Source organism: Pseudorca crassidens, chromosome 4, assembly GCF_039906515.1.
Source record: "Pseudorca crassidens isolate mPseCra1 chromosome 4, mPseCra1.hap1, whole genome shotgun sequence".
Classification (NCBI taxonomy): domain Eukaryota; kingdom Metazoa; phylum Chordata; class Mammalia; order Artiodactyla; family Delphinidae; genus Pseudorca; species Pseudorca crassidens.
In genome coordinates, this window is record NC_090299.1 from 69,242,760 (window position 1) to 69,269,899 (window position 27,140).

Genomic DNA, 27,140 nt, shown 5'->3' on the forward strand with positions numbered 1-27,140 from the left:
CCCTCCAGCATAGCTGACTGGCATTAGAACACTTCTAAGAGCAGGTTTTGACATAGCTTTGGGCCTCTGGAAGGTTTGAAGTCAGCTGGGTAGGTGAAAAAAAGGAACAAAAGGAAGAGGTGAGGATAACTGTGCATAAGATCTCTCTGTTTTATAAATTGGCTAAGGAAGGCATCTAGTCTAAAATTTATTACTTTAAAAAGGTGCCCTAGAGAAACCTCAGGGCTTAGTCATAGCCAATATTGTAATGCAAACAATATATATAATTTATGGTCATTAAGACTATTAAAATGTTCTGGCAGAGGATTCCAACCACTAATGAGCTGGTTGGTATCCCCCAGAGTCAGAAAGTGCATTAGCCTATTTGATCCTTTGAAAATGTATAAGAGAGATAGGTGCGTTGTGGCCTCTCCCGTTGAGGAGCACAGGCTCCGGACGCGCAGGCTCAGCGGCCATGGCTCACGGGCCCAGCCGCTCCGCGGCACGTGGGATCCTCCCAGACCGGGGCACGAACCTGTGTTCCCTGAATCGGCAGGCGGACTCTCAACCACTGCGCCACCAGGGAAGCCCCATTGCTTACCTTTTTGAGAGGGGTCATTGCTAATATTGTGTTTGGATCTAAGACCAAAGATTGTTTCTTTGGCTAGCAGACATTTTCACTTTGAACATACTGAAAAGCCTCAGTCTTGTTCTGCTATCCATCCGTTCATCTCATTTGACCAGAATTCTTCTGGAACCAAGATAAATGTAGTAATATTATCCTTTCTTCCATTTATCGCTTTAGAGGCGGGCATGTAATCCAGTTTCAACTAATAAGACACAAGAAGAAATCTGCTAGGGGCTTCTGGAAAAGACTTCTTCACTCCCAAATAGAGTCACCAAAGAAGAAATGATTCTGTTTCTCCCACTGAACACTTGTGGTATCTCCAACAAAGAGATGAATCTTTAACAGCCATTTTGCAATTAAAAAGAGACTCAGCCTGAGGGAATTACACTAGTATAGTAGAAGGCATGAGAACAGAAAGATAGAAGAAATTTTGCCCCAGATAACATCCTGATTTACAAATTTAACTAAATCTGAAACCATTCTATCTCTGAACTTTTCCTTTTTTTTTTTCTTTTGGTATGATTGTTTCCTTATTATTGAAGCCATTTTTGTTACTTGCACCCAAAATCATGTTATCTGTATAGAATCAAAGGGAAGAATCATGCACAGCAATAGTTCTAAAAATGCATTATTAAATTACAAGGCGCAAAACCCAAGTTTATTCACTACACTCAAACTGAGATTTCTTTATTCCTAATTCTCACACCCAGATAAGGAAATGCATTGCAAACATGTTGCAGCTGCTGAATGACTCAGCCTGGCACATTTCCTGTCTGGAATTATGTGCTGCTCTGAGTATCTCTCATCAAACATTCACCCCAGGAGCATAAGTATGTGCATTCGACAGATATTTATTAGACACTCATTATTGAAACTAGCGATGATACGGAATATAGCAGAAGTTTAAGACATGGTCTTTGCTCTCATGATGCTGACCATCGAGTTAAGAGAAGAAGGCATGAATAAGTAAAAAAAAAAAAAAGACAAGAAAAGGATGTCACAGATAGTATAAAACCAAATGTTAAATAAATGGTATCAAAAATAAATCCCACAAACTGAAAAGGGAAAATTAACATAATCTGGAGCACTCAGTAGAGTCGATGGAGTTTATATTAGGCCTATTAGACAAGTAGAGTAGGGAGATTCAGGAAGGAAGAGGAAATATTTTTCACCGTTATTCTTTGTGCATGGTACCTTATTGGATTGAGCAAGGTATGTCTAGAGAACATGAAACAGAAAGGTGCTGTAAGAGAAGAGTCAGAAATAAGAGAAGCAAGTTTGGACACACTCTGGAAGCCTTGAACATCAGGCTAAGAAATCTGACCTTGACCCTGTTGGTGAGAAAATCATTGGAGGTTTTAGCAGGGAAGTACCACGGTGAAAACATTCTTCTTGAAAGAGAAGTCTGGTGTCTGGGTAAAGGATTGGAAGTGAAGAATTGAGAGCAGAATGTCAGCAAATAGGCCATTGCAAAAGTCTCTTCTTATGAGGAAAAGCTATACTCATAATTCAAATCCTTAGGCAACGTTGTCACTTAGAACTAAATTGACTTGAATGAGATTGACAATTCAATCTCAAGGAAACCTGGAGCAAGGTATTTGATACTATGGAGGTTAATAACAAGATATTGAACGAATTTGTCTCTTTTGGAAACTATCATTATTTTGATAGAGCTTCATGTTCAATGTAGGAGTTTCCAGTTGATACAAAATGAGAAATGGAGATCAGTGGCATATTGTCCCTCATTCCATTGTTGCTGTTAATTCGTGATTGTAGGATCTGCCCAGAGTAGTCAAGGGAAATGTAGCCTCATTGTTCCATAAACAACAGAAATAACCTTCATTAGCCAAGTTGGAAAACAAGGATGTCACTTCTTCCTAACAAGATTTTTGTTACACTTACAGTCTTTAATTATGAGATTCATTTATTCAGCCTTTGATTATACAGTCTTTAATTATGAGATTCATTTATTCATCCAAGCATTTATTCATTCATTTATACTTGTATTCCACAAATATTTATTGAGCGCCTCTTCTGTGCTAGCTGTTCAGTGCTCATTACTAGAGATATTTAAAACGTAAACAAGATAGCCTCATCCCCCTTTACAGGCTGTAGTCTAGTTGGAGAAGGCTCCCATGAACTATAAAGTACTATAACCTACAACTGTAAGCTTTATGATGTGATCAATACAGGCTTCTTTGAAAGCACACAGGAAAGGAAATGAACGTACCCTAGAAGTCACAGCAAAGATGATATCTCTGTTCTATTTCTAACACTTAACAGCCGTGTCATCTTGGGCAAATTAATTAACCTCTCTACATCACTGTCTTCATCTGTACAATTGTACATCATTTATGGGGCTATTGAAAGAGTAAATTTCATTCATATACGTGTGTGTATGTGTGTGTGTGTTTATAAAGACTGCCACCTAATAAATCAAACACTCAATGAATGTTAGCAATTATTATCATATTATTGTTATTGTCATCATAATTATCATAACTATTATGCTGAGTCATGAAAAATGAGTAAGGCTCACCTAGGAAAATGAAGCATAAGGAAGGGAGGTTATTGTGAAATGGGGCAAGGCCCTATGGTCATTTTCCCCCAAGTCCCCCGCCTGCCTTTTGCCTGTGGAAAAACTTGAGCCAAAGCATAAGTTTAATCAGAGAAGTGAGAAAATGCAGAAGCAAAGAAAAGCAGTCAAACAGGACAAAACAATAATAGTTTAGTCATTAAGCAAAGTTAAGGACATTTAGCTCCTCTTCATGGACTATAGCCATATCCTGTGAGCTACCCTGTAGATACTGAAACCCCACACCAGATGGAAGAAGTTAACTGCATGATGACCAGACTGCAGTCATGACATAAGCTGCCACAATTTCGAGAAGTGGGCTCAAAGAAATGGGAACAAACCGACCCTGGAACTGAAAAGTAATTGTACTTAAAACAATCAAGATGGCACTGGTCAGACCACTGCATGACCAATTTCAAAATGACAGTCAAAGCTGACTGTGCTGTTTCTGCATGTAGCCCCTCCCTCTGTCTATAAAAGCTCTTGCCCCCTGGTTGTCAATAGGGGACAGTTGACCTTTGGACAGAAGTCTGCCCCCAACCCCCCACCCCACTGCTGGCATCCAAAATAAAGCAAACTTTCCTTTCCACCAACTTTGCCTCTTTTTTGGCTTTTGAGCAGCGAGCAGCAGAACCTCCACTTTCCATTACAATTGCATGCAGATGTACAGAGGCTCTAACTGCGGGGTGGAGATGGGGGAATTTAAGAGGCAAGGCTATGGAGGGAGGACAGTTCTTTCCAAGGAATCTGTTCATTATTTGTGTTGCAGCAGTATTTTCTCTCAGTTTGCAAGGGCTTGCTGCTTTCTCCCCGTTTGTCTCTGTGTTTCCTGTTCCCCAAGCAACAACCTCTGTGTCTCACCAAGCCCCGGCAACCAAAGGCATGCTTCATGGTGTTCACCATATAATGAATGAGAAAGTGATTATGGTTCAAGGTTAAAACAAACTCCCATTGGGTATAAATCTGAATGCTCAAAGCCTTCCTATGTATTACTTTTTTGGAAAACTGAAATGTATTAACATATATTCATTTCAGATGTACAACGTAATGCTTCACTATTTGTATATTTGTGAAATGATCACCACAATAAACCTAACGAACATCCACGGCCACACATAGTTACAATTTTTTTCTTGTAATGAAAAATTTTAAGATCTAGTCTCTTGTTATGTATTAATTTTAATCAGACTACCTCCAACTTAAACCACAAACATCCCAAAATTATATGCAAATATCTGTCTATATCCACCTTTTAAACTTTTTCTCAAGAAGAATAAGTATTTTTCATCAGATTTTCAAAGGAGACTTGACCCCTAAAAATTTGCTATAAAAGTTAATGATAACCCTGGGCCATCTTTTACTATAACTATGGATAAAGCATAATTTTCCAGCAACTTTAAAATGATTTACATGTCTTTTATACCTATTTAGGTTTTCAGCTTATGGTATCTTCTGGGACATTGAATTCCACAAGGATACTCTCCATTATAGAAAGTAATTATTTCTATTTTCTTGTACTAAAAAATCCTTCAAGTGTCAAGCTACATCCACAAGTTCTAGCATTACAGAATCTTGGGAACAAGTCTCCAGTGAGAATCACTTTATGGCATTGCTTCTCAAATTATCAGTAAGAAAAGATCTTTTTTTTCTTCTTCCCTCTGATCTGTTGCAGAGGTACACTGTTGTAAAATAAAATTTTTAAGTGCAGCAATGTCATATTTCTGTAAAAACGTCTAAGTGCATACTCTCAATTTTTATACTTACTCGAAATAAGTAAAAATAGTTCAGAGACTTGCAGCAGTTTTTGGACCACACTTTGAGAATCATATTATAGGATCCCAGAGATAGAATGTATTCTCTTCTATGGGCATTTTGTTTTATAAGGGAGTTGGTGAAGATTGAAAGGCCCACATGTTTCAGAGAAGCTATTTTTTTATTGTGGTAAAAAACACATAACAGGGGCTTCCCTGGTGGCTCAGTGGTTGAGAGTCTGCCTGCCTATGCAGGGGACACAGGTTCGTGCCCCAGTCCGGGAAGATCCCACATGCCGCGGAGCAGCTGGGCCCATGAGCCATGGCCGCTGAGCCTGCGCGTCCGGAGCCTGTGCTCCACAACGGGAGAGGCCACAACAGTGAGAGGCCCGCATACCGCAAAAAATAAACAAAACAAAAAAAAAACACATAACATGAGATGTACCCTCTGAACACATTTTTAAGTGCACAGTACAGTATTGTTACATATAAGCCCAGTGCGGTACAACAGATCTCTAGAACTTTTCCATCTTGTGTGAATGAAACTCTATACCCATTGAACAGAAATTTCCCCATCTTCCCTCCCCTCCGAAACAAATTATTTTTAATGGTAAAAATTCAATTTACGAAGGAGATAGGAACAACGGGCAAATTCCCAGCCCCACCTTAATGTGTTTATAGAATGATTAAATCAGGTAGTACATGTAATCAGATGACAGACCTCAACAAGAATAATGAATGCAATAAAGTGAATTCTCTTTCTCTTCCCTTAGCAGGTCTGAAAATACCACGATGATGGGAGTTGCTGTGTTTTTTGTTCACTTAAAAGATCAGGTATTACCTTATATATAGCCTTCATTTTTATAAACTTTCTTATTAAGATATGCATATGGCACAAAAGGCGCATGAAAGGTTGCTCAATATCACTAAGCATTAGAGAAATGCAAATCAAAACTACAATGAGGTACCTCCTCACATTGGTCAGATGGCCATCATTAAAACATCTACAGATAACAAATGCTGGAGGGGGTGTGGAGAAAAGGGAACCCTTCTACACTGTTGGTGGGAATGTAACTTGGTACAGACACTATGGAAAACAGTATGGCGGTTCCTTAAAACACTAAAAATAGAACTATCATATGAGCCAGCAATCCCACTACTGGGCACATACACAGAGAGAACCATACTTCAAAACAACACATGCACTCCAATGTTCATTGCAGCACTATTTACAATAGCCAGGACATGGAAGCAACCTAAGTGTCCATCAACACATGAATCGCCATAGTTTCCTTAAAAAACTAAAAATAGAGTTGCCATAAGCTCTATTTTTAAAATCAGGATCTTAATGCAACTCTGCTTCAAATACATTTCTTTTCATCCTTATCTTATGATCAATACTTATACAAGAATGCATGAAAAGTGAAGTCAAATTTCAAGGTGATTGCTGTGCAGCCAGACGGGAAAGTTAAAATAAATCCAACACGAGGCATTGTAGGACCAGCATCTTATGAGGCACATAGAAAATAAAAATTAAAGATGTTAAAGGGAAGAAGAAACACTTTTTTCCTAAGGGTTGGGATGAAGGTTAATGTAAATAACTTTTTATTTGTGTTGCTTCATTATTGAGTTATCTTCTGCATTTTAATCTTTGGGGGAAAATAATTTATTATTTTTTATTATGAGACACATTATGCATGTGTGTCTCATAATAAAAAGTGCACATGTTATGTGTGTGAAATGCATATGTTATGCATTTCATTGCATAATATGATTCAGAAATTATAGACCAGATATGTTAAGAGTAGAAGCAATGAGATTGAAGATGTTAAAATGAAAAGATAACTAGAGGACCAGATCTTGGAGTTGTTCTGGAACAGCACATTTTCAAAACATGTACCTTATAAATGGACAGAAGAGAAAATCTTAAAGTGAGTTTATCTTAAAGCAGGGTAAAGATTGGAGATGAGAGAGATCACACCAATTTTCTTAAATAAAACAGGCAAGATTGAGAAATCCACTTTAATTTCCAAAGGAAAAGGCAATGTGATAATCTGAAAGAGACAGGTAAAGGAATAGAATGGGGAGGTGGATGAAAAGACAACATTTTAGAATAATTGTTACAGTGAATGTGTTGCCAAATTAACAAGACATGAATAATGTAATTTTCATTGAGAACCCAGCTAGAGCCAAATAGCACAGTTCAGCTCTGGTAGTCATCAACACTGGGGAAATTCCCTGAACTGATTATGGGGAGATTCCCTGAGTCATCTTTAGTGTTACTAAGGTAACTGAAACATTTTTCTACAGTTGAAAATGCACAAAATTATGCCTGCATTTCTCTTCTGAATAAACATACAATATGATTATATAAGTGAAGGAAATGACTCAGAGTCTGTATGCATGAGATTGAAAGTCTTGGTTGTGAAATGGTTTATCTCTTTGATTAGATTTTATTAAAGATACACTTAGATTTCTGTATGATCATAATGATCAGTTTCATGAAACCTATCCACTGGATAAAAATCAAAAGCAAAATTAAAAGTAGTTATCTGATCAGATCTTGTCATAGTCTAACTATTTATAACATGGTGAGTTGGCAGCTTCCTCCTAAGCACTAAGGGCACAGCTCTGCCTACTGAATAAGTGCTACCTGGACATCCCGTCAACCCTTCAAATAAAAGAACAAAGCATTAGTTTATTATCTTCCCTTCTCCAGCTTTTCTGCTTCCTGTATTCTCAAATTCTGTTGATATCATTTGTATTCCAGGCATTCAAGCTGGAAGTCTCAGAATGATTTTCTATTCTTTCTTTTGTCTTGACATTCATAGCCAATATGCTGTCAAATTCATTTGATTTTGCAATAATAATAATGAAATGGGCAATCTTTCTTGAGCGCTGACTATGAGCCAGGCTCTATGCTAAAACTTTGTATGCATTGTTTCATCAAATTCTTATCCTCATACCAATCTATAAGCAGTAGTTTTGTTATACTCATTTGTAAAATGATGTAAAGTGTGGAGCAATCGAGCAACTTGTCCAAATCCATGCACCTGGTAAGCAGGGAAGCTAGGATATGAATTTATGCTCTTACTAATATGCTGTCTCCTTCACCTCCTTTCCACACAAATACATTCTCCTCATTCAGTATTTTAGCACTTTTCTATTCCTTCTGAAGTTTCTCATATACCACTGCCTAGCTGATCTTTCTACAGCACTTGCTTCCTAAAATATCATAAATATATTTCCATTGCTTAATAAAAGCAACACAAATTTGACAGCAAAATGGTCAAAACTTTCATTCTTTGGATCCAATTCATCCCTCCAGCCCCATCTTCCCCCATTTCCAGCCATACAACCAATATTCCAGCTGAATTATCTCTTTTCCTCAGGGGACTATGCACAGGCAAAATCTGGAAAGAGTTGAGTGTTTGAGGAAAGGAGAAGTCTTTCCTGCAGGATAATAGAGACTAGGCTAGAAACATGGTGGTGGCCAGACTGCAAGGGAATTTGAGTCTCATGCAATTAAGTTTGACTTTTGGCCTGGAGTCAAATGAGCTTGACTGTTGGTAGAGGTGGGGGTGGGTGGAAGGAGTATAAATTTGGGGGCACAGTGTCTGTTCTTACAAGGTTTTGATGATATTCTCTGAAGAAACAGCTATCTCTATTTTTGGTTTACATCAGCATGGTTAAGGATATTAGAACGTATAGCAAGATCAGTTAGTTTAGTTTGCTTCTAATAGCTCTACAGTTGATGTGCGCTGTGAGACTGTCTTGAACCAAAGTATTTGATTTTCTCAAGATTTGAAGAAGTAGCAGGGTGAGGGAAATGTCAAAAGAACTTTAAACAAAAGCTAGCAATATGTAATTATGCACAAAAGATAAAAGTAAGAAATAAAGATTAACCTAGAAGTAATTGCTTTGATGAAATCTAATAGCTAAACCAACCTATTATAGGGCACACAATATGATAGTGGATAATTAGCAGATAGTTTCATTAAACAATTTGGAAATATAACTTAAAAAGTTCTTATCATTCAAAAATGTTTTTGATCAATCTGATCAAAATCTTCGCTCAACTTTCTTAGAAATCTTCACTCTCTTAGAAAAATCCAAACATAAGAGGTCTATCTTTGCACATACGTGTTATTATACAGGATATGAAATCAAACAAATAGGCAGCCTCACATTTTATATTCTAAAAAATGACTATTTTTCTTTTAGGTTTTATAAAAACAATCTGTTAAAATATTATAAACACAATAGTAGGTTTTGTTGACTTTACAAAAGCAAAAGAGCCAGTTATTTTGCCAACAAAATGAGTTCTTTTCAGGAATAGCAGAGAAATTTCAATTTGGGACAAGCAAACTATAGGTAAGCATAGACAAGTCCAGGGAACAGAGGAAAGGGTCTTGCTTTTACAGAGGGAAGGAGGAAATTGTGGAGGGCTATGGTGGTTCTTCATTGGTTGCAGGCAGTCGGCAGCTTGCTGTTGGGTCAGAGCAGTCTTTTCTTCCTGCTGGGGTCTGTTAGCTGCGGTGAAGGATACAGCTCTGAGAGCTCCCCCTTCAGGGGCTTCCCGACTCCATTTTAAATGAGGCTTCCTTTACTCATTTTCACAGTTTCATTAAAAGAACGCTTTCAAAGCACCAAATAGCTTCTATTGGGCAATTAAAAAATAACTTATATACATCAGAATAGCAGTCCCTCTCTTGCATTCCATGCATGTGAGAAAGAAGTCTGAAGCCCAGAAGTGCATGTAGTTGGGAGACCGAGCATTTGATGGGCATGACATTTTCTAGCCAGATAAAAATACACATGCATATGTCTGTATGACTCATTCCACACAACTCAAAATTGCTAGAGAGTGGGTGTAGCTATGAATATTACTGCACAATGTAGTTTTCAAAGAAAAAAAAACAAATTTGGCAGCTTCCAATCTTCCTGAGTAACTTTAGATTAATTGAAATTTTAATTAATAAAATGCCCAACTAAAAATGCATCAAAGGCGTGTCAAGTGCTAAAGAACAAATGAAGAAGATGAATAATACAAACCCAAGGTGGTAATTGTTCTATAAATGCACATCTTTTTTTTATCTGTCTATCTGACTGCATCTTAACTAAGTTAGGCCATGTCTCAGCCAGTAAATTGAAATAAGCAGTTGGTTTTCTTTTACCAGTACTTCAGTTTCATTGTATTTCATATCCAGATTGAAAGATCTGAATTGTCCAAATAACTTTTTTCAATTTCAAACATCTCTTTGTAAACTGTGACTTGATTATTTGTTGTGAATAAGCTAGGTTTAATAGATAAGAAAAATAATAGCAATAGCCTTGATAGCTATCATTTTCCCTTATATGTTTCCATAAGTGTTTCCAGTCACTCTGGAAAGTGACTTTACATGCATTATCTCTTTTAAACCTAAAAGAAAAACATATGAACTTCTTATTATGATTATCCTTTTTTTTTGCAGATGAAAAAACAAATAAATAGTATAGCATATTCTACACAACTAGTAAATAACATAGTCAGGATTCAGTCCCAGGTTTGTCTGATGCCAGATTCCTTCTCTAAACTAGCATGATACTGAGCATCTCTAAAAGAGGAGTGCTTCAATTTAACAAAGGTTACGGGCCATTAATAGAAATTAAAATATAGGTGAAAGCGATGGTATAAAAGCATGTCCACAGAGGTTTAAACATGTATGTGAAGATCAATGTATAAACAATTATATATTTACATAAATGCAGCTTATTCGCTGCATATTCTCATTTTATATAAATTGTCTAAATAATTTACTCCACTCTAATGTAGCAAAACCAATATTATTTAATTTTTTACACAAAGGCATATACAGACATAGTAGTGTACAAAAGTTGTGTAGGAAGCTTGCTGTTAAAAAGTTTATAAATGGACTAAATTTTATCCATAACAGAGTCCAGTGCACAGATTTTTGTCTTGGTAAATCACTTCATAGAAATTTTTAAAAACTAGATGGTTATGACAAATTCAGTCCAACCAGACCAATAGTGAATGAACCTACTTCATGAGGCCACAGCTGTGTGGAGGAGAGAAAATAGGACCAAGGTATAGAAAACTGCCTTCCTGGTTCAGTTCAACACATCTTAATAGTCAATGCCAGTCAATGCTATTGATTATGAAATTGGCATTGTGAACCCTAAAGGCTTCGCTTGCTGTCCTGACATCCATTTTATTGACTTAGGCATAAGTGAGCTTCAATCAGCAGATATTTGCTTTGTGCATGTTGAATAAAGCAAAAAGCAAACAAGAAAGAAGCATGACTTTTCTCTAACATTGTCTGTGCTTTTTTAACCTAGCCTCATAGGCTTCATTCACAAATTCACAACTGTCTATAGGTTTGCGATCTGCAAAATAGTTCACATTGATCTCACCTCTCCTGATTTCATATAGCCAAGTTAATCTAAATAATACGTTTAGCTTTTACTATTAGTCAGATTCGAATTTTCCAGTTGTTTCACAGTTGTTCTTCTTTCCACAGATAGTAAATCCTCCCCAGATGGTAAATATAAGCTTATTAAGGGCAGAATGTGTCATATTAATTCATTTACTCATGCATATAGGCATTATTTTATTCATACAAAAGGATTTATTATCATAAAATTATTCAGCATTAGCACATCCTTTTCCTGTTTTAAGCTAGAAAGAGTTACTCAACCATGCTGAGCATCCGTTTTCTCATCTCTAAAATGTGGATAATCAAAGTGAATTATAATGATAGTGAAAATTAAATGAGAAAATTTCTGGAAAGTGCCTCAAACATGGTCTGGAAGGGGGTCAGCACATGGTGTTTCCTGTATTTCCTTGAGTAAGGTCTTGGTGCATGCTAAACTGGATGCTAACATCTAATTTCATCAAAATAGTCAAATTAATTTTCGGTCTAGACATAGCCATTTATTTCTCTAACTCCTTCATAAAATTGGAGTTTAAAAATGAAAATAAATTTTGGTCACTTGATATAGTCAGGAAAATATATCAAATGCAATGTAGAAGATACTTTTGGAAAAGGAGAGAAGGAAGTGAATGAGGTTCAAGGGTGGAGGGAGTATAAAACGGGTGGGACCTTGCACTGACCAGTGATAACTTTGCATCACAGCCTGAGAATTATGATTTAATTAATGTATCATTCCTGAGAAATTGGGAGGGGAGAGGGAAAATAAACAAACAACAAAAATACATTCAACTTGTTTGTAGGCACCAATAAAAATAAATAAATATAACATATCCATATGTGAGTAAAGACAGTAAGTACCATTGACCCTTGAACAAAAAGAGTTTGAAATATATGGGTCCATTTATATGCAAATTATTTCCAATAGTAAATATTACAGTACTACACGATTGGTGGTTGGTTGAACCCGTAGACATGGAAGAATGGTGGAGAGTGGACTATAAGTTATACACAGATTTCTGACTCCTTGAGGGTTAGCGCCGCAACCCTCACACTGTTCAAGGGGCAACTGTACATGTTTTTATAGAGTATATATAGTTTCTCTCTCTCTCTCTTTCTGGCTATTCACGTTACTGCTAGGTGGGAGTGATACAGGACAGTTAAAGTATGTTCTTCTTTAATTTGCACAGCTATTTTAGTCACATTGGCACTTATCTTCTACTTTTCCCTAGGCTGCATATACAGAAGATAGACTAGCAACTATTACTTCAGCCTCCTCTAAACAATGATGTACATCAATTTTATTGAGAAAAGAAAAGTGATGTCTTCTAACATGGAATTTAAACTAGAGAGTGAAATGTATAGATTCCATCATAAAGGATCATTTATACTTAGATAAAATATTTTGAAATCCCACCAAAGCTTTAAGATGGAAATACTTCCCTTTAACTCAGAAGTTTTAGTGGCATTCCATTATTTATAATGGGGAAAGCAAGATATCTTGGCAATCAGATTGGTGTGGGGATTGATTTAAGATTATTTTGAACAAAAAAGAATGCATTTTATGTAAAATATAATAATGATGCTATTTTTATATCTCTATGAAGAGATTTTTAAAGCCAAACATCCATGATCTACATTCTCCTATTGATAAAATTACCTCATTTATTACATTTATAGAAATAAACCTCCTAGATTTCTACTTTACTTAACATTATATAAGGTATGTTCTTTAGCAGAAAAGGACTATGTATACAGGCAGAGTAGTAGAATATTTCTGAGAAGAGTTTCCATCATAGCTTTTTTCTATGCTGCCTTGTTATCACAGAACATCTAGGAGACAAAACCTTAGAACAATGAGCGATGCTCACTGGTTTTCACATGTTAGTCAAAATGAAAGCTTAAATACCCTCTTTCGGAGTGTAGAGAGATCACTCACTGTCCACAGAACATACCTTGAATAATATTCCTTTAAAAACATATTTAAAATTTAGAATTTTATATTGTGCCAACTCATTTTCAGGGAAGAAAGAAATTTAAACCAATGTCTTGATAAATATATAAAATCTAAGGCATCGAGGCAAAGTTGTATGTGTTTTAATCCTTAGGTTATTAATCTTTTATTATCTCCTTTCTTAAAATCAAAAACAGACTTGCTAATAGGCCTCTGAATAATTTCAGTGAAATTATTCACTAAATAAAGAGAATGGATTTATACAGTGAACATATTGATTTGCATGGATTTGGGATTTACTTAAGTATAAAAATTATAAAGAAGTTATTATACCACTAGATTAATAATAAGGAATAAAGTATTCCCTATAAAATTATGATTTATAATTTCAGAATTATGCTCTAAATAGCAGAGCTTTCTATTTTTAATATTTGATAATAAATTGGATAGGAAATTTTGCATCAATTTGTCTATGGAGTAGTGAGTTTTTATATAGTTGCCTGTAGTAAGGCAAGTTAGAAGGTGACATGTACTCAATGGTCTAGGGACAATGTTCCTTCACGTGAATATGGGGCACAGATGCTTGGGATTCATGCATGAAGACCCCCATTCACCAGACCTAAATGCAGGACCCTCACCCAGATGATTCTGGCGACTACACTTAGAGAAACTGCTTTAGAGTCTGACTCATCCTCACAGACTGAGAAAGCTGAAAATATTTAAATACAAGTATGGATCTATCAGTCTGGATCAGATGTTTGTCACCCAAGTGGACAGAAAGCAATATATATAACAAAATGCTAAAGTATACGTTAAAATGAAAACTGTAACTCATGCAAGGCGGTACACTTAGGCTACTAAAGCAGGCAATTATAATCAGAAAGCTGCTTAGAAAATATAGACTCGAAGCAAGATAATCTATGAGATTCAAATAAAATGACATCAAGGTACAAATTGTTATTGATTGCACAAAAAATCCTGTAAGTTATGCAGAATTGTTTTTGCCATTTCCATTTTTATGAAAAATATGAATAGATAGAAACTTATAGAGGACACAATAATCCTTCACATTTCCATCACTCAGAATTACCAAATGTTAAAATTTAGTGTATTTCATTCTTAAATACTTGAATTCCTTGATACTTAGTTTTACATAATTTATGTTATACATATGATAAATGCATATATTGTCCCTTAGCCTATTTAACATTATAAAGTCGCTGGTGAAAACCCTTTAGTCCCTACTCTCATTTATAGTATACTGCAAGTTGTTTTCTTGAGTCATGCATGAGCTGTCAGAAATAGCGTTCATCCATACAAAAGTCCTGAGTGTCTGTTGCCATACTGTCACTGTCAGCTGTTGACTCACTATGCTGCTACTGTCCATTTAAAATGCATCCAGGGATATTGACAGCATGCTTACTCAGTATAGCAGTCAGAAGGATATGTTATGTTTGTAGATACAAACCAATAATATATGAGGAAAATATCACATAAAGATATTACAACTACTAAGTCATTCCAAACACATAAACAGTAAGAATTAAGCAAATAAAGAATTAGAAATGTCACACCCCCAAAAGAAGTTTACATTTTAAACAGAAAAGAAAAAGATTGACATATAAGAGGATATAAACTTTAGATGGAAGAATAAAAAATTTTGCATGTCTACTATGGTTCTAAAATAAAAGCATAATAGCCTAAAATAGAGATAATTAAGAAACGCTTTCTGGGAGAGTGGGATTTTGACCCAAATCACAGTGATCATGGGCAAAAATTGGTGAAGAAAAAAATGGAGATATTCTTTGCTGATCCCCTCCAAAATAATAAACTATTCTACTTGGGCACTGCTACCTACTCTATGCCCTCATGGCAAATTACAGTTTTACCATATTGTAGTTCTATGGGGTTGTGTAGCAAAGAAATGTCTCCATATTTGTTCACTTAAGACACTGAACTCTTTTTCAGATGATTCATTTTTTTTTTTTGGTTTGGTAAAATTTGCAAAAGTTGGTGGGAATGTGTACAGATTCGTGAACAAGTTTGCATCATGGTAAAAATCATCCTTCAGAATCTGGAACCTGGTGGAGGAAATGTGTGGAGGTGGAGAGGGGAAAAGGGAATTGTATCAGGAAATTGGCAGGGTGGCCAGTGCCCTAGTGCAGGTGTGAGGCAACAAGGATGAGACCCTCATGGTACGGAGGAAATAAGAAAAAGTGCAATCTGTGATACAAGGAGGCAAAGGAAAAGAACATATTGATTGCTTGGATATAAAGTAATGAACAAAAGAGAGGGACAAAAACTGGCCCTTGTTAGTAAAATCTTACTAGCTTTTTCTCTTGATTATCTTTAAAAGGCAGAAAGGGATTAAGAAGTCAGTGGGGGCAAAAATAAAGTTCTATGAGTGAATATATAGGTGCTATGCAGAATAAAAGTAGGATTAATAAATTCAAAGAAAGTGGAATTTAGTTAAATAGGAAATTAATCAAGAAGATCCATGAAAGTTGGGTCATCCATTATATATATATATTTATGCACTATTTACATATATCTAAGTTCACCTTATCTGTATTTTATATATGTATGTATACATATATATGTAGTATATACAGTCAACTTTCTATAGCCAAGTATTCTGCATATGCAGATTCAACCAACCACAGATCAAAAACATTCAGGAAAAAAATTACCAGAAAGTTTCAAAAAACAAAGCTTAAATTTTCCAGGTGTCCTGCAACTATTTACAAATCATTTGCATTGTGTTAGGTTTTATAAGTAATAGAGATCATTCAAAGCATACGGGAGTCTATGTGTTGGTTATATGCAAATACTATGCCATTTTATATAAGGGACTTGAGTATCCCCAAATTTTAGTATCCTTGGGGTGGAGTTGTCCTGGAACTAATTCCCCATGGATACAAAGTGATGATTGTATACACACATATATTAATAGTATGTTTAACAATATTTTTATGTTTTTGAACTGTAAGGACTGGAACTCAAAGGAGATTGTAATGTTGAGTTAAAGGACATATAAACAGAAAAATATACAAAAAATAAATATGGGGAAACATATACTAAAATTTATAATTCATGAGTTCGTGTTCATAGGAGAAAATGACGTTACAATTAATTTTTCTTAAAGCCTGTGATGCAACAAAACGAAAGGAAAAAATAGATTCTCTATCCACTGCCTATACTGGCGTCCTGTGGAATGACACAGTAAGAGAAGTCAGGCAATAGTAATTTCAATCACTTTCAAGATTGATTTATTTTCAGTTGCAAGTTCAGTCTGGTGAAAGGTGTTATAATGGCAGCTTGAGATTCTGGAAGTAAAGTAGAACATGAGAAGCAGTAATTTAAAGTGTTCTACACGTAGTCCTCTACCTTGACCGAGAGAGTCACTGCAGGCATTCAATTATTGGACTCTTTTTTTGTTTACACTAATGGTACTTAACTTGAATTTTGTCTGTAGAGTGAAGGGTCCTTTATGTAATTTTTATCTATGCCTTTGGTAGATAAAATATACAGTGTCTTGTTCTCCAGTTACAATAATGTGACACTGGGCCATTGTAATTATGGCACTAGGAAATGTGAGGTATTTATGTAGATGACATTATCACCAATATGTAAAGAATTTTACCACTTTAAAAAGTTCTCCACGTTGTTATCTCATTTGATGTTTAACAATAACATTATGTTTGAAATTACAAAAAATTGACGGAATGCTTTCTCATTACTGGGCCAAGAGCTATGTAGCTATCTTCTTTACAGCAGGATTTTTCAACCTTGGATCAAGTGTAGCATCTTGTGTCTGTAAGTTCATACAGTACTATTTAAAAATTTTTCTATGTCATTTTGTTAATAGACAATATACCTCTTCTGAATTATCTGAACGATCATCTTATAATTGAATATTGATACATTTCAGGTCCTGCTTTGGAATTTAAATTTGCAGTCACACGTTATTTACTAAGTGAGACCCTAAAGTAATAACATTTAATATTAAATGCAATACTTCTCACTGAAGTCCAAAACTGAGACATCTGTAGATATATTCTTGGAATGCTGAATACTTGGGGTTCAGGTTTCAGTTTCAGAGAGCAGAATACCCTGAAGCTCGTTTAAGCAGGAAACAATGTAGTATAGAGAATCATCAAATGATTTTCAGAATCCCTAGGAAGTCAAAAGAAATATGGTCCTGCAGGAATGATTCCCAAAGATGCTATAGAAATAGGAAGTCAAAGGGCATGCTGCTACTTCACCATAAAAGTGCTGCCTGCAGAGCCAGCAAACTGATACTACAGCTCCTGGCTTGAGAAGAACACAGCCTTAGCTATAAGACACACAAGCACTTAAGTGTATTGTATCAGTGTATTGACAGTATCTTTGTGTGTCTAGACAGAGTTTAGCATGAGGGAGATAATCGACTAATAGTTATTGAAGAGATGATTGGGTATTTTTTTTCTCCTCTATTATACTACTCAAAGTCCATTTGGGCAAATGGCTACAGCAATTCAGAAAGTTTACTGTGGCCGTGGAGAAAAGCTGGACAGCAGTATTGTTAGACATATTGTTGCAGACTTTTTATATTATTTAATGTAATTAGCCACAATGATAAAACATAATTCCTGAAACTTCAGTGACTTAAGAGAAAGGTGGTCTATTTGTTATACTCAGGTGAACTTTACAGGCGGTGGGAGGAATGAGAACTACCCTGCTTGATAGCTCGTTCACGGACCAGAGACACTGGGAGCAATGCATTGAAGATAGCTAAACCTGCAGCCTGGATCAACAACCAGTTGGTGTCTGGAAAGGTGAAGGTGTCAATGGTCCAGGCCTTGAAGTGGCCGCATAACTTTCATTCACCTCCCATTGACAAACAGTCATCCATCTCCATCTGAGTACAGTGAAGACAGGGAGTACAGCACGATTGTTTATTTTATCTCCAGGAGGAATAGAAAATAGGGTTTTGATGGAAATAACTGACTTTGTGACAGCGTTGGAAGGGAAACCATAGCATTTGGCTTATAAAAATCATTATGTTAAATTGTATCATGAATGCCATTTTTGAGAGACATTCATGAATATTATAGACAAAAACATTTTATCTGTAAAAGCAGTAAAGATAGGACTTTAAATATCTCTCTGTGACCACACAGTTGAGAGTTAATACATCTTTGGACAGCCAATAACAGTTTGTGAGGGGAATTCCCTGGCAGTCCAGTGGTTAGGACTCTGTGCTTCCACTGCAGGGCGCATGGGTTTGATTCATGGTCAGGGAACTAAGATCCCGCATGCTGCAAGGCATGGCCAAAAATAAAAAACAGTTTCTGAGATATTTTTTTTCCACATAACAGACCAAGGTCATTCCCATTGCACCAAGCATCTAAACATTTTTCAAGGGAAGCAAGTCACAGTTGCTGCCTCTCCTTAAATAAGGTATTTTTTGCTTCTTGACAAGTAGTGTATTCCTCCTCCACCAATTATTTGTGTTTCATGTAAGTGTTATTTAACTGACACTGATACAAAATTGTTATCTCTAAGTTGGACCCTTAAAAGAGATTTATGCTGAATCTAAGTGATTGTATGCAAAAAACAGAAATAATAAATAAGAATGGTGAAGAGTTGCAAGAAATGCAAGGGCATGTGACGGATGAAGACTTTTAGAAAAGGGGCAAAATTCTGTAGCTGACCTGAACAATACGGAATTTGCATCCTTCTATATATTCTCATTTTTCTCAATGTCTCAAATCTAGTAAAATAATTTCTGACCATAGCTGGTTTTATATATTTTTTAAATGTCATGTAAAAAAAATAGTATAGAAAAAAATACACAAGAGTCAGAGACAATATTCCCAAAACTATAACTTGAGAAAGAAAATCAGATCTTACTCCTTAGGAATAATGCATTATAGGAAACTTACTCTTTGATGAAGACATGGAATCTTATCTGTGCTCCTCCTAAAAGTAAAGAAAGTTCAGAAATGCCATAAGCAAAAGGTTAAGTTGCAAAAACTTAATTTTAGTTTGGCTTCAAGAATATGTAATTTTCTCCCATTAGCAGTTAAGAATTGAGAATATTGTACACCTGAAACTAACACATTGTAAAACAACTACAGTCCAATATAAAGTAAAAATTAAAAAATATAAATAAAGATCACACTTTTTAAAAAAAAAAACACAGGCTGCAGAAGGACGACCCCACCCCAGACAGAGTGGAGATCAGGATTGGAAAGAATCCTGAAGACCTCATGGAATAGATTTCATGTGCTTTGGTTGAGGCAGGTACAAGTACGTTATAAATGCCCATGGGAGCACTATGGAGCTGTAAGATAAATGGGATCATGAGTGGAGAAAAAAAAAGGAATTGAGCATATCATTCTCATAACATAAGATATTTCAATATCTTAAATGTATGTTGACAACAAATGTTATCTCTGTAACAGTTACGTTTACATGTCTTTCTCCCTCATTTTCTAAAGATTTCTTGAAAACAGCAACATTTTCATATCTTTGCACAAATTAGTGTCTAATGAATGTGTGTTATTGGTACTGATAAGGCATAAGCACATATATTTTGTCCTTCTATTATCGGTATGTTGTCAGAAAAACAGCATTATAAGTACACCCACAAATCATATGATTTTGCAAGGAAATTCTTAATTATTTTCACTATATTTGCTTAGTGTGCCACATTTACCTTCAATCAGCAATAAATCATGTCAGTTGTAAGAACCACTAACTTTTTTATTGTCACTGGCACAGTTAGATTAAAAGTTCAAGTGTCGATAGATGACTAACATAAACTTAGGGATTTTGCTGAGCTAGAGAGACTTTCTCCAGCAGAAAGATTTGGCTTTTCATTGGGATTGTGTAAGATGTCAATGTGTATATAGCATTACACATTAATGTTATAATCAAAATGATTTTTATTCATTCAGTGTGTGTGTATATAATGGACACACACACACACACAAATCTTTCACCATCGTTTCATCTTTAGCAACAATTCTCTGGTCTCGTGCTAGGTTGGAGGCCTCCAGAGAGAAAGCACTTATCTGGAACTAATGATGTAAGACTATTCTTAGGTATTCTACATATGAGTTATTTTTATTTTTATTAATTTTCCACAAATATGGCTATCATATCTATTCGTTTAGAAATTTTAAAAATACAAAAAAGTATAAAAGCTAAAAATGATCTTAAATCCCAAACCTACAATTAACTACTATGACAATTTTAGTTTTAGTTTTAGTTTTCCTAGTTATTTAGAGTAGAAATAAAACTTTAAAACTTTTTTCATAAAGACTTAAAGAGTAAATATTTTAGGCTTTGTGAGTCATATGATTCCCATCATGACTACTCAGCTCTGCTGTTGTATCTGAAATCAGCCAAAGACAAATGTAAATGAAGAATCATGACTGTGTCTTCAATACAGTTTTATTTATGGATGCTTAAATTTGAATTTCATACAATTTTCATGTGTCAACAAATATTGTTCAACCTTGTAAATATTCTAAAGAGCATTTTTAGCTGGCTGGTTGTTCAAAAAACAGGCAGCCGGCCAGATTTGACGAGGGCCATATTAAGCTAGCCCTTAGTTTAGACACATAGATGTAGATACAGTTATATCCATCTGTCTACATATATATGCATGGTATAAACAACTAATTTTAAAAACCAGGACCAAAAGATATTACCTGTTTTAGAAACTTTTAATTCTCACTAATTTTTGTCTTATTCTATGGCAGGCGAAAGGAATACATTTTCCACCTCTTTAGCAGTTACCCAGAACCATATGGCTGGTTGAGTTTACTGGGTGAGGTATTGAAAATTGGGGGTAAACCCTGATGTCTCACACTGAGCTGGCAGGGCCACCACATAAAAGTAGATGAGGCCTTGGTTCACCACTTGCACAGCAGATGTTGCATGAATGAGAAATGAATCTTTATACTTTAAGCCGCTGAGCTTTTTTGCAGCAGGTCCTAATCTAATGCAATGTTAATTGTATCTAACTTTTAGCCTTTAATAATATATTCTGAAAAAACATCTTTGAAAACAGCACGTTTATGGAAATATAATGGTTCATTACATGGGTCCACTATAATGTGCATAACCAATCCTTTAATCACTTTTCAGACTTGAGTTCTTTTCTGATTTTTGCCCAATATGAACTCAGCTGTAGTAAAAAAAGATTTGTAGGTAAATATTTATATTTTATTCTTATTTATTTACAAATTCTGGAAATGTAGTCATTGAGATAAAGTACTGAATATTTTAAGGACCATTGATATACAGTCACAAATTATTCATCATACAATTTTTGACATTTTAAACTCTTGCTGGCCATATATGTTCTACCATCATTTTATTACCATTGGTCAGTATGGTTTTTTACATCTTGCTTGATTAGATAAGGAAATAGTATTTCTTCATACTAGTTTGCATTTCTTAACTAGTAAGGTTGACTTCTTTCCATATTTTTATTGGTCTCTTGAGTTTCCTTTTTTTTTTTTTCTTTTGCGGTACGCAGGCCTCTCGCTGCTGTGGCCTCTCCCGCTGCGACGCACAGGCTCCGGACGCGCAGGCCCAGCGGCCATGGCTCACGGGCGCAGCCGCTCCGCCGCATGTGGGATCCTCCCAGACCGGGGCACGAACCCGTGTCCCCTGCATCGGCAGGCGGACTCCCAACCACTGCACCACCAGAGAAGCCCCGAGTTTCCTTTTTTATTAAAAGTTTATTCAGGTCCTTTCCTCCTTCTTCTAACAAGGTATTCATCTGTTTCTTACTTATTGATAATGTTATTTTTTAATCAATAATGATATTTTATTTACCCTTTGCCGTATCTGCTGCAACTATTATTCTAGATTTTCATTTGCCTGTTACTTTACTTAATGTGGTATATTGTCCCCATGTATATAGATTTTAAAACTTGGTTTAAGACTGTAAGTCTCTTCTTTATGATTTCTTCATTCACTTTTATGCTTACAATATTCTTCCCCATCTGAAAACAGATTCGTATCTGCTAGTATTGTTTCTTGTTCTTTTGTAGTTTTATTTTTACCATTTGCGGGAGATAGAATATGGCCTCTTAAAGTTGTCCATGTCTTAATCCACAAACCTGTGAACGTGTTATCTTAGATGGCAAAAGGGACTTTGCAGATGTGAAGAAGTGAAGAATATTGAGATGGGGAGATTATTTGGATTATCCAGGTGGGACCAATGTAATCACAAGGGTCCTCATAAGAGGGAGACAGTAGATGCAGAGTATGAGAAAGAGATGTGCTGATGGAAACAGAGGTCATAGTGATGTGGCCACTAGTCAAAGAATATAGGCAGCCTCCAGAAGCTGGAAAAGGCAAGGAACAAATTCTTCTCTAGAGCCTGTAGAAGGATGCAGCTCTACTCACAACTCAGTTTTCTCCTTCGAAGGTCTATTTCAGACTTCTAACCTCCAGAACTGCAAGATAATAAATCTGTGTTGTTTTCAGCCACTAAGTTGGTGGTAACTTATTACAGCAGCAGTAGGAAACTAATACAGCGTTTGATCCACTTGGAAGTTATAGATACAAAAATGAGAGTTATTTTTATAAGAACAAGAAAACAAGAAGGGTCTCAGAAATAGCTTATGTACATATGAAAAACAAAGAGCTCTCTAAAAAGCTATGAGTGTCTGTTAAAGTATGTTTTTAGTAAGAAATACAGTGAGAATTTTGAGGGTCTGGGGTGTCTATACCCTGTAACCCAGTTAGACTGGTTCAGGGACTTTAGTCACAGTGATATGTTACAAAGAAAGAGAGAGGTGCCTAGGGAACCCCTGCCAGGTAAATTCAAGTCTCTACTTGCTCCCAACAGAAGTTCTACTTCAGGATAAAGTACTCTCAACTGGGGCTGCTATGAAGGTGACCTGCCCTCTGAAATCCTCGCCCTCTGAAATCCTTCCTTTATCCTTCTGACTACCGGTTATATATTTCTACCAAAGGTTACCTACAAAAGGATCTAGAAACACTAGCTAAAAACAGAGAATTTTAGAAATATGTTTCAAAGCTCAATTTTATTATTTTGTGATATCCGATAACAACATCAGAAGTTGCAGAGGTTACTGTTATTGGTTTTGGTGTCTGTACTTTTCAACTTTCTTAACTATTTGAACGTGGTATTTCTCCCTTCCGTTTTGGGGTGTGTGTGTGTGTGTGTGTGTGTGTGTGTGTGTGTGTGTGTGTGTGGTGTGTGTTTTGTGCCCATTCTTTTCTTACCTATGGTCCTCAATTAATTGAAATATTCTTCCTCAGCAAAGGAGTTGTTTGCAGTGGTTGAGTGGAGTTTTCGAGTCAGACGGCCTGGTTTGAATCTTCCTCTATCACTTAGTCTGTGACATTAGCAATATACTGACCCACTCTGAACCTCAATTTCCTCTCCTATAAAATGGGGACCATAATAGGAACTACCTCATAATTTGAAAACAAAATAATTTGAAAATAATAAGTGGGAAATATTTGGGCATTGTCAAATGCAAAGTTCCCACCCAAAGAATTTTGATTATTTATTCTTCCTTTCTCCTCATAACCACTTCAAACCTTATCTACCCTTCAATGCCCAAACTAACCATAATTCAAAATTTACTTCTGGCCACCGCACATCATAACCCTCTTTCACTCCTTGGAACTTGTATAAACTACTGTATTAAAAGTCAGATATTTTTACCTCATTGGATTCATAATAATATACTGCTTAATTAAAAAATTTTTTTTACATCTTTTTATTTAACAAATGTATGTTCAATAGCAAGCAATTGTTAGGATTTCTGTTTCTCAGTGTCCTACTATATAAAGTGGGGATATTAATATTGGGTTGGCCAAAAAGTTCATTCGGGTTTTTCCATTATATGGTACAGAAAAACCCAAATGAACTTTTTGGCTACCCCAATAGTATTTACAGGCTTATTGTGAAAACTAAATGAGTTTATGCATGTAAAGTGCTCAGAACAAAGCCTGGCACATGGGAAAGGCTAAATAAATGTCAATTTTTACTAGAATTATTACACGCAAACCACTATAAAATTATTTAACGTTATAAAAAGATACTTCTTAAAAAGCCGTCTTGCCTATGCCTTCTTTATAGTACATTGTAAGTTTTCAATAGATATCAAGTCAATGAATGTGAAATGCAAAGATGAATTGTGAAAAATTAATATTTGGATATAGAGTCATTTCAGGGAAATTTTGAGGTGTGATTGGACACATGAATGTATATATATATATATATTTCAAAAGGAAAAAGAAAGAATGAGGAATGTAGAAACACCCTGTTTTTATCTGCATACAACCAACTGAGAGGATTTTGGCTGACTGCCCGCCCATAAAGGTGATAGGGATGAGGGCAATAAGAGCGACAACAACTGATCTATACAAGAGATAGCTAGAAATGATCTGAAATGGCACAGGATTGCAAGGTGTTTATTTGCACGCCCATGCTAACACTCTGCAACAAATTCAATAAAAAAGATGTGACAGAGCTGAGAGGATTTGTGTGTAAGAAGGAATTTAGCTTGTAAAATATGAAAGAACATCCCTTTTCTTACAATGTCATAGAAAAGCAGAAATATCTCATAAACTGAGAAATTTGGCAGAAGTATAATTTGGGAAGAGGCCAGAAAGGAAGTTTTGTGCAATAACAAAGGATATCACTCAAGTGCATGCTAATTATCAGTGCCCAGCTATTTTTAGATGAAGTTTCATCTGGAAATTCTGTCCCTTTCTAGATATATCTGCCAGTCAGAAGGTGGGGGGAATAAGAAGAGAGCAATCCAGCCTCTGGGAAGTTCCCATTCTTACATATTCCAGTATATATACATTCTCTTGCGGTGTGAGATTATTCATCTGAGTATATCATTTTCAAAATCATTCATTCTTTCATTAGTTCAACAAACATTTATTCAACAAGCATTGACTGAGCACTCTTTTATGACAGCATTGTGCTAGATATCCTGGGAATGTGTTTGTGACTAATAATAATAGTTATTATAGTATACTTTATAGAAAACTTACAGTGTATTTACTGTGAGTCACGCTGGGGATTATTCTCAGCATTGGATTCTCACCAACAAAAAACTACAAAACAAGTAGTAATAATATCCATGATTGACAGATGAATAAATGAGGCACAGAGAGGTGAGCGACTCTCCCTAGTCCATAAGCTTGTAAATGTCACAGCTGGCATGACTCCAGTCTGTCCCCTTAGCCACCATGCTGAAGATGCTTCTGAGATGATCTGGTGCTCTCAGAAAACTTATAGACTGGCGTATTGTTAATATAAACAATGTATAATTATAAATAGTTATAATAAAGTGTGACCAGAGCTGTACAGGGGTACTTATAAAGTATTGTGAGAGCACATAGGAGAAGTGTCCAACCCAGGGAATCAGAGCAGGGAAGAGCTCATGTAAACTGAAGCCTGATGCAGAAAGTGAACTAATTGGATGTTGGGAGGTCCACATGTTCCAGGGAAAGGAAAGAGTATGAAGTCCCTAAGGTGAGGGAGGATAAGATCTGGTCCATTTGAGAAATGAAGTAAACTTCACTAGACCTGGAGGAAAGGGTGATGAGAATGAGCCAGTGATTTCAGAAAACAGTCAAGATGCTAGAGCTGCAGGTTTCATCCTGTTCATTTAGGTCTTGCCAAAGAGATGATGTCTGACTCACCTTCCAAAGCTGTACTTGTAATAAAAAGTGCATGCATATTTGGGTGGCCTACTACTTTGTCAGGCAGAACCATTCCAGGCAGATTTAATGGGAAGCCTGATTCTCTGCCTCAGCACTTGGCCTTCTGGCATATTCTCCTGACTGACTTCTCTTAGAATCAATAGCAGACAATCTTTGCTTTGAAAAGAGTCTGTAAAGGTTTTTGTAGGATGATTTTAGAGCTAGAGGAATTCACTTATAATGGTGAGTAGAGGATGAGATGTTAGAACAGGGAGAACTTATAGGAGGATTGATTAAGGGAGTGAAGTGTAGATGCCCTTTTATGATGTCAGAGAGTGATTGGAAAGCTAAAAGTGACGTGAAGAATGAATTTAAAAGGTTCTGAATAAAAACAAGGCTTTCAAGAAGAAAGTCAATATTCCATAGGGCTACAGAAACATTTGGTGGAGAGAGCAAGAGTATTAAAAAATAAGCATAAATTAAAGCTAAAATAGCAAGATTCAAAATATAGGTGAGAGAAATTGTCTATCCCATCAAGGTAAAAAGCATAAATAAAATGTCAGACAAGAGCAAACTGTCAGATAGAAAACAGAATATAAAAAGAAAACCAGGTTCAGGTTGGTTTTAAGGTATTAAAAAGAGACAATAAGATGATACAGAAAGAGAAATTAGAAATCAAGGAAATGTCCTTTAAGACAAAATATTAGAAGTCACATAAAAGAAAAGTAATGTGTGCCAATACCGAGGAATTAGAGGTTAAAAATTATTCTACAGCAAACAAACCAACTCAAAAACTGTGCAGAGTGATTAAGGCAGAATTTGATATTTCTCTTGGGTTTGATATTTGATGGTTTTACAGCCCTTTAAAAAGGAAATCCAAAAAAGCTTTGTATTAAAGGTATATGAATAAAAAGTGCAAAGGCCAGTACAAAGGAAATTACCAATAATAATTATTAGGGAGAGAGGAAAAGCATTAGAATCTAGAGACCACTAACCTTGATCAGTAGATCACAAGACTTATGTAGACATCTTGCTGCAAGGGTTGGCCAGCTTAGCAGAAGGCAGGACTCACAGGGCAAATGGTATGCCAGACATCCAGAAACAGCTGATTGTGAAT

The 27,140-nt window shown here is 35.8% G+C and overlaps 1 long non-coding RNA gene across 1 annotated transcript; it reads right to left on the reverse strand.

Annotated features, from left to right (window-relative positions):
• LOC137223164 (uncharacterized) lies at positions 1-27,140 on the reverse strand. Its single transcript, XR_010942742.1, has 3 exons — positions 27,019-27,140; positions 19,246-19,282; positions 1-85 (listed from the first exon to the last, which is right to left on the reverse strand). It is a non-coding gene; the product is annotated as an uncharacterized lncRNA (long non-coding RNA).